We start from the raw sequence: 9,786 nt of genomic DNA on the forward strand, positions 1-9,786 counted from the left end.
TTTCTATTGTTTTAAATCTATGAAGGTAAATTTTATGGAACAGAATGTAGTCTATCTTGGTGAATGTTTCATGAGAGCTTGAGAAGAATGTGTATTCTGCTGTTGTTGAATAAAGTATTTTATAAATGTCAATTAGATCAAGTTGATTGATAGTGTTATTCGGGTTATCTATTATCTTACTGATTTTCTGCCTGCTTGATCTTTCAATTACTGACAGGGATGTTGAAGCCACTAACTATAAATGTGTGTCTTTCAGCTGTCATCCACTGCTATTCTATTGGAGACTTGTTGGTGTTGTGGTAGGATGGGGAGCAGGAGGGGGCATTCTTTAACCCTCTTGTTAAGTCTCAATCTTTTTAAAGGGCCTGTGTCTTAGAGGTTAAGGCTTCACAAGTGTCTTTGCCCCTCCCTCCTCCAGGGGTGCGGATTTTTATCCCCATTCTCCTATTCCCTTCTCTGACTGCAGCTCTCCCAATCTATTTACTTGAAGTTTAGTACCATATTGACATTTTTGTTCCCTAAGTGAGACAGGAAGGCTGGAGTTGGGTAGGATTCCTTTTCCCAAGCTGGGATAAGGTTTCTAGTTTGCCCTCTGGTGAGTCCCTTCTCCCTGGAGATAAGGCTTTTTAGCGGGTAAACTCAGTTTAGATTTTTAAATTGCTCCTCTTTCCTTCCCCCAGCCTGGGCCTGGAGGGTCATTCTCAAACATTTACCATGAGGTCTTGGTGGGGTTTCTGGCATTAAAACTTAGATAAGTATGGGGCTTCTCTAACACTGCTATCCCCAAGAATTTTGCACTCTCACACTAGTCTAAATCTCTATCAGTTTATCAAAATAGTCATTCACCTGTTCCTATCAGCTACAGATGCCGGTGGTTTCTACTCCAGATAAGCAGACCTCAGGAGCTGTGTCCCTCTGGATGACCTGTCTCTTTAGATTTCAAGGTGGTCATTTATCCTACAGCCACAGTTCTTGGGTTTGTTCAAGAAAAATCAATGATTTTTAGTTAGTTCAGCTTTTTTTTCTTTTTGTAAGTTTGGGAGTGACAGCTTACAAACTCTTTATATGCTGGAGCTTAAACTGGATGTTCTGCCACTGAGTATCAGTATCATTATCTATTTTTTTAAAAAAATATAAGATTGGATTATATATTCAAGATTCCCTTTTGCCAAACAAAGTAGGACTCCAAAAAATTAATGAATATGAAATTCTAAATAACCATGGGTCTCAGCAACGTAAGTATTTTAGAGCCCCTGACAGGCCATAGAGATTTTATTTAACATGGCTAAGTTATTGTCAGTATTGAACTGTCATCAATCCCGAGCATTCTTTTTTTCAAACTTTTCCTACTGGGGGCCTGAAAGCTACTGACCAAACAATTAGAATTCAAAACAGAGGTTAAAACTTAGCCCCGATGATTAAAATTTACCAGTCATCTATGAATTCACTCTTTCTTCTTTGCCTCCTCACTCCCAAAAAATACGGTACATTCAATTAATTCGTTAAAAGGTTATGCTACCTTCACGACAAAAGTTATCCAGTTAACAGAGGAAAACAAAGCAGAAAATCCCCAAATAAGTTTTTCCTTGCTTATTTATGTTACATAAGGGTTCGATGACTTGGCATGATTACCCAAGATGCTCACCCATCCTCACATATGTCTATGATTAGAGATTAATCATTAGAACAGTGCAAATGAAACCATACCAAACAACAGCATCAGAAACATGATCATTTATTAAATGTAATATCACCAAGTCTTAAGACATGGGGACTTGCGAAGGTTTGAGTTAGACAAGTCATAATTATTATATTGTTTATTTGTCCATGTCTACCTAATAATGGCATCCTCTACCTCATCATCAGACTCAAATGGAATTTTTGGTGTTCTGTGTTTGTTCTTTGGAACCAAATAATTTAATGCTTTTAGTGGTCTCTTTGAATTAAACAAGGCTCAAAGGTAACTTATATTTTGTTGTCCTATAGACTTTCTCTCATCTAAGTTCTAGATACAGTTTATCTTGTTTGCCCAGCTAAATGCCTTAACACTATATTTAAGGCTATCATTCAAAACTGAAGGGGAAATAAGGAGCTTCACAGACAAAAAAAAAAAAAAAAAAAAAAGCTAAGGGAGTTTATCACTACCCTACCAAACCAGTAATGAAATAAATGCTAAAGGGACTGGTGTAAAAAGAAGAAATAAAAAGGGAAGAAGGAACACAGGCACAAAAAATAAAAATGGCTACAAACAAGTACCTATCAATAATAACTTTAAACGTAAATGGACTAAATGCTCCAATCAAAAGACATCGAGTGGCTGAGTGGATAGAAAACATGCCCATATATATGCTGTCTACAAGAGTCTTTGTATTCTTCTCCATCCTTTATTCGTTTATCACAAAGCCTTATAATAATTTCTGTCCAAATATATCTGCTTCTCCTTTCTTCTCCACTCAGACTTGTTACCACCTTTGAGGCAAAATACAATGAAAAATTACATTAACCCCTCTTCCTTTCAATCTGAAACAACACTAAACTATGAGGAGCAAAATTGATGAAGCAACATAAAAAAATAGCTTTGTGAAATCTTTGATAAATTAATCACAACTGAAATTTACCCCTTTTGTTGTTGTTAATCCCTGCATTGCTGGTGCCCAAAATATATGGTTTGCCTCTATAGGCATGAAATAAAAATTTAGTAGGAGCTATAGCTAACAGATGACAAGATAATTGTGTACATGGGAGATACTTGCTGTGTAATGACCTCAATACAGAGGAGATTTGACAATCCTTCTATTATCCCTCCTTCTAAATCCTGGGCTGTGAATAACTCTTTTTGTTGAAATCATATTTTATAAAAATATGCTAAAAGGGTTATGAGTCTAAAAGAATTTATAAATTAGTGTTTGTTTCCAATTTAGATGTTATTACTCTATATTTCTTCCTAGACTTTCAGAACAATGGCACAGCAGACCAAAATGACCTACATTTTTAGGATAACTCATTAACACATTACAAAGTCTCATTTTTAAACATTCTATGGCACATTTCTACATTAACATTATTTGCCATAATGGATTTGTGTTTTATCAAATTGTGAAAATGGCACTTTCTATAATAAGAGATTGGTTAATTTGTCACTTTACTGAAATGGCTAATTGGAAAGATTTTCATATTGAATTAGCATTATCACACCATAGACTTTAAAACACATACCGACTCTCCATAATGCTTCTGTGATTGCTTGTTTATTCTTTGATGGTTTCTGTGACAAAGTGGACTGTCTCAAGGTCTGATGATTCCAGATACCCTATAAAGATGTTGATGTTCTTCCTCCTTCACTTTGCTGTTTGGTTTCAAAAATAATTTGGATTTGTTTGAAACAATTAAATCCTTCTGAATTTTATGAACTATCCTGTTGTTCTTCCAGTTAAAGGAGATGTTTAAAACCAACTGCTTGAACCGTTACTTTTACTGAGCTCTTTTGAAGATTGAAAATAAAAATCATTTAAAAACTAGTACAATTGAAATACCTTAACACTGCTTTATGCTTATAAATGTGTACATGTATATTGCGGTCCACTTATATATATATGCTTTTATAAATGATATATCCTTAATGTATTATACACTTTTGATTTTTCAAGAAAGGGAGTGAATATGTAAAATAATAAACACTAAATAAGATGAACTGGCAACATGGAAAAGCAGGATAGAAAAAACGAAAATTATAGTTTTACTAGCTTAGCACAACTGAGGCAGTTCTTGTATATTTTCAAGTATTTCTTATGCCTAGACGTTGATATAATTATAATAATCATTTATTCAAGCTTGGTATACTCTCCTCTTTCACTTTGTATTAAATCCAAGGCATCTTCTCTTGTTATTACTTTTCTTAAATTTCCTTTGTTTCTCAGCAGCCCTTCCCAAGGCCATTCTAGTTTAATAACAAGGTAATAACTAAAGAACTGACTGCATACCTGCAAATGCAGAACAACATTTGAGAAGTAACATTTGAGTGTGTTCTAATCAAAAGCTTAAGATTGGTCTATTGTACATTAAAAACAACACATTTGTGTAAATAAAAATGGAGGATAAATAAAAGATTAATAATCCCAGATCAGAGCTGAGTAAAGGTCAAGGCAAATAATTGCTCTTATTGTAGTATTATCTCGATTATATGGAAAATGCTCTCTGAATTATTTACCTGTGCCTTTAATAGAAAATGACTATAGTTATGTTCTTGTTCTTATCAAATTATTAATTTCATACAAATTATTATTATTGCTTTTTTATAATATTTTTTGTGAGGATGATATGTTTTCTTAATGATTATGATGTAGGGTAAGTTGAATAGACTATTTCAAATATAATCTCAGGTTTTATAGATCCATGTTTTATGGATTTGAATAAGCTTCAATCAAAACAATGTCATACTTGCTTATTGTAGTAGACATTGTGAGATCAAATGTTTGTCAATTTCAAACAGTTTATGTGGATTGTTATTGCTTCTACTTTAAATTTTATATCTTACATGAGGAATGATTTGTTATATTTTAATAGAAATAAATAAGTTTATACTGAAATTATATGTCATTAGAAGGAAGTATCGACTCAATTAAAATGCTACTTTGTCTTATGATTATTTGTCTGTTACTTCAAAGATTTCATTGATCAGAATTTCTTCAATTAAAGTACAATATAAATTCATGGAGTCTGCAAGATACATGAAACTAAAGAAGCAGGTGGGGGAATAATGACTGATACATTCTTTTTAAGAATATGTTATTACTCCTAAATCAAAAACAAATGTTTGATATTTACTAACATCTGTCCTGAGTTCCTGGAGCACTATCATTCCTGCAGTGAAAGTCTCATCCTTATCACTTGAATAAAACATTTTCATTAATGACTTTTAAAAAACTGTGTTAGTAAACATAAGGCCACTGAGCTATTCAGAAGACCTAAGTGAAATACCTTTTTTTCTAGTTAATTTTTAAATATTATTGTTGAGGTAGATTTATGTAATATTAATATATAATATTTCAACATTTAAATGTTGACTCACTAGACATGTAACTTTTACATCTTATATGAGGAATGATTTGTTATATTTTTAATAGAAATATTAAATGGTACATGAGGCAGCATGATAATTCTAAAGCTTTTGGTGTAATTTGTTTTTAAAGCTTCAGTTAGGTATTCTGGGTACTTAGTTTGGTTGTTTAATAAATGCACGATATCATGAGTTTGATGGATTTCATGATATTTCTTTAACAAATATCATATTTAAGTCTGATACAATGTCTTGAAAATTTCATAGATTCACTTTTGGAGACAGAGCTTGCCCAGATCCTCTGCTCTGATCTTTTAAAAGCAGAATGCTATATATTATGAGGTGGACTTCATCCTTGCTGGTCGCGGGGACTAAAGTGATATGATAAGACAACGTTTCTTTTTAATTCTCTTAAGATCAGTCTCCTTTTTTTTTCTGAAACTCACAAAATGAGCTTGACTTGGGGAGCACCATGAATCTTTGTCCACAGTTTTATATTATGATTGACTTTTATAAGATTTATATAATAGAAATGTTAAATATATTTATACCATATTATATATTTTAAATATATTTTTCCAAGATTTTTTGTCCCCTTTGCATGAAATCTGTATGATTTGTTTTCCTCAGCAAACACTATCTCTGGAAAGAGTTCAAAGATGGAAAACATTAGAAAGAGCTCAATAGCTGTTGTCTATCTAGCATTGATCAAAACTCACCAATGTCTGGTTTTAGAACTTGTAATAATTGCAAATATACTGCCTCAGATATTGGTTTATCTTGACCTCAGTGGCCAACTAACTGGCTGGATCCATTGGCTGCTTAGAACAGAAATACAAAATATTGCACACATATTTCCTTTGAGGTTTGTGACTTTAACATTGAAAAATATTGACTTTAATTTCAAAGAAAAATAATTTTTAAATAAAAATTTTTGTGGCTAATATTTACATTATTTCACAATGTTCTGTAGAATCTGTTTCTAAGGCTATAGTGTAAGCTTCAGAATAGCTTGCAATTACACTTCTTACACCTTAGGACATACTGGTGATTTTTTCATGAAATTATTATTATAGAAAATCAGGTTACTTTTTCTAATTGGCTTCTTAGAAGGCCAAATTTTGAAAGAAAATGGGTGCATATTATTCATTAGGCTACATTATTTTTAACCTCGGTAAACTTGATAAAGCCGTGCCCATATTCCCTCTATAAGTAAAGAAGAACATTTGACAATCTGTTCCATGCTTTTATGTCTCTGAATCTATTTTGTTCATCAGTGTATTTTGTTAACCAAAAAATTTATGTACATATATGCATAACCCATGGACACAGACAATAGTGCCTATGGGGGGGATGGGAGGAAAAAGGCATGCAGAAGGGAGGGGGTCAATGGAAAAAAAGGGGGACATATGTAATACTTTAAACAATAAAGATAAGTTCCAAGTATTTAGTCTGTCATTATCCATTTACGTATCAACCAATCTCATTTTGCTCTCAAAAAATGATTAAATGACCTATGTCATAATTTCATTTGAATTTAATAGTTTAAGTTATCTTGTCACTCATGTCGTTGCCAGCTAAAGAATTTCACAACTATCTAAACTGTACACGGGTCTGTGTTTTGGGGTTTAAAACTAAGTAAAGTGATATGGTCTCTGCCCTCGAGGAGTTTACAATCTTAAAAAAAAATTTGATTAAAGCAACCTTGCAGACCTTTATCTGAGGTTTTTTTCAGTGATTTAGCCTATGAATTTTTACTGAGCTCATTTCAGCCTTTATCTACAGATACATTACCTTTACCTAGAAGAGCTAAAGATTGGTAGCAGTGTGTGTGTGTGTGTGTGTGTGTGTGTGTGTGTGTGTGCCTGTGCTCACATGCACACAGAAAGGCATGGGTCCATCCATATTTTAATTCTGTGGAAACATTTTTTTAAGCCCTATACCTGACATGATTGATTGACTTAAGAAAAAAATGATGTGGAAACATTCACAATTTTTCAATTCAACTCTAAACTCAATGATTTGCTCAGTGCACCACTTGGGACCAGAGAGAAGTTGACAAACAGAAATATATCTTTTCCTGACATCACCCAGTTACTACTATGCAAGAGGCAGCCGTTCCTCTCCTTCCAGGGCGTGGAGGTGTAGATCACAAGGCCCTAGTGATTTCATACCCCAGATCAAACTGAGCAAACCTGAGAGGGGTCTGAGGGGATGCAGGAGGATTTCTGCTCCTTATCTCATGTCTTTCCAAACACAGCTACCTTCCAGACTCTGCACATTATTAATAGCTGCCATTTCTCTTTCTGAACAAATTACCTCCATGCAGTTTTCACTCGAGGGTACTGGAGAGTGTCCTGCCTATCTCTGTACATTAAATAACCTTATTGTGGTGCTGAGCCTGGCCATGTCTCTCCCTTTCTCCGTGGCAGGTGTATTTATCATTTCCCCCGCACTGACATTCCTAGCTGCAGCTGCCAGACCAGGCCTGGCGCCTTTCTCTCTGTAGATTAGCTTGCATTCTACAGGATTAAAAAGGTTTAGAGAGCAACTGGAACTTGGCAAGAAGAGCCTGAGTTGTTTAGAAATGTCAGAAAGTGTCAAGGCTGCCAGTTTTCTGGGGGCTAGGAGGAGGGGAGAAACAGAAGCACTTTTCAATCAGATTCTAGCAGGCAAAACACCACCAAAAAGCAACAACAAATATCTTAAGATAAGAAAATTCTGCATTCAAAATAGAGTAGAAAGAGATAGAAGGGGGAGGATGGCAGAAGGGACAAACAACTCTGCTTTTCCACCAGGCAATTGAACATTGACCAATCGGACAGCACAGTACATCACACCCCAGTGTCACTCTTCAGTGTTAGTCAACCCTGAAAAGCAGCTCTAGAGAGAAGACAGCAAGAGATGGGTGCTCTGAAAACACGCATGTGCCTAATGCATTTTAGCAGCATCTCACTTTTCCATTTCATTGTTTCCTTATGTTTGGATTTTGCTGATTATTTGTGGAGGAGGAGGGTTTTTTTGTCTTTGATGCATTTCCTTGGAGAGAGGAAGCATTTCCTTGGGCTCAGAAAGAAGTCTTGATTGCCCAAAGATTCTGTGCAGGTGACAAAGGAAATGTATGAGTGATGTTTTTTAATGCTGTATCTATCATACGCATAATCACAACTGCAGAGAACAAAAAGGAATTGTTGTATCTGAAAACCCTAAAGGCTGGATTAAGCATGAAAAATGAATCAGAGACTGTTATCACTGCACTGTCTATATGGATAGATTGGCCACACCATCCTGCCAATGTTTTCTGCTTCCACTGGGGGATGTATTCAGAGCAGCCTTGGAAAGTGTATAACTCAGTGCACCAAGAAAAAGGACAGAGACCTGAGAAACTTGGCAAGGAATTTCTCTGGGTTTGGCTGAATTTGAAATGAAATGCTCAAGTCATTTGGCAGAACTCCACAGAAGTGATTTCCACCGTACCATGTGCCAGCTTATCTCACACTTTGGGACCTTCTTAGCGAGAGAAAGAAGAGCAGGGACGAGCACAATTTTTGCTTCTTCTTATGGTATAAAGCATGGGAATAGTCTTAAAATTAGAAATCAAAAGGTTTTAGTCAAACTCTTGGGGCCTTTATCCTCATTTGTAATATGAGTTGGTTGATTCATTTGAATTTTTCAGGTTCCTTCCAACATAAAATCCTGTAATTCACTTACTCAGCTCAGCCCAAACCTTAACAGATGAACTAGGTGAGTGAATTCTACCTTGACCCCAACTGTTCTCTGAACATATGTGCTGTTTAAAGGTGGTGTGTTAAGGAAGAAGTAAACTCTTTTTCTCTGCTATGATTAGTACTTAATCAGATGTTGAGAATTCAGGGGCCAAGGTCAGGGACATCTAAACATATATAGACAATCAACAGGAAACTTCCTTTTGGTCCAAGTGTTGCTTTCAAGCGCAGCAAAATTAATCACTTGTAATGGAGAGCAGATTCCCAAGGCAGTGCAGACACAGATCCTGCCTGAGAGAAAGAACTCAGGATAAATCCCTACTCTTATTACTAGGTTCTTCACTTCCTTCATGTATGAAGTCTTGTTCCATCAATATATCTCTATTTTCTTATTCTGCTGGGGACGGGGGAAAGGCTCACCTTCCTTGTTTCTATGTTGTAGGAGTTTATTTAGACTGATGCTGTTGACTTGTCTCTGCCCCTCACTCACACACCTTCCCTAGTCCCAGGAAAGAGAAATGAATTATTTCGTTAGAACATTTATAAATAAGAACTAGGATGCTTAGTTCTGTGCTTTCCACACTCTTCTCATTGAGATTTGCCTTCACTTGAGTTCAAAGTGGAATTTCCTTGAACATTCACATTCATTGTCACATTTATTCCATGTGCACATTCATTCATCAATGTGTCATCTTGATTCTTTCTGTTACAGCTCTATTGTAGCTCCTATGTCCTGTCATGCTCCAGGTATGAGTACTCATGACTATCAACCTAGCCGCTCCTCATATAATGTTAGATGCACATTTTATATCAATACTTTTCTATGGTTTTGGCTAAAAGAAATAAGTCAAACTCCCTTAGGCCATTCACAATTTGGCCTAGGTCAATTCTTTTCCAATTTATGACCTTAAAAATAGCGTCTCCATTTCTCAATACCACTTTATGCTATCTGGTCTCCATAAATCATGCATGCTATCCTCTCAGCCTAAAAGCCTCTGACACTTC

The sequence above is a fragment of the Myotis myotis genome, unplaced genomic scaffold (assembly GCF_014108235.1).
Source record: "Myotis myotis isolate mMyoMyo1 unplaced genomic scaffold, mMyoMyo1.p scaffold_m19_p_2, whole genome shotgun sequence".
Taxonomy (NCBI): Eukaryota; Metazoa; Chordata; class Mammalia; order Chiroptera; family Vespertilionidae; genus Myotis; species Myotis myotis.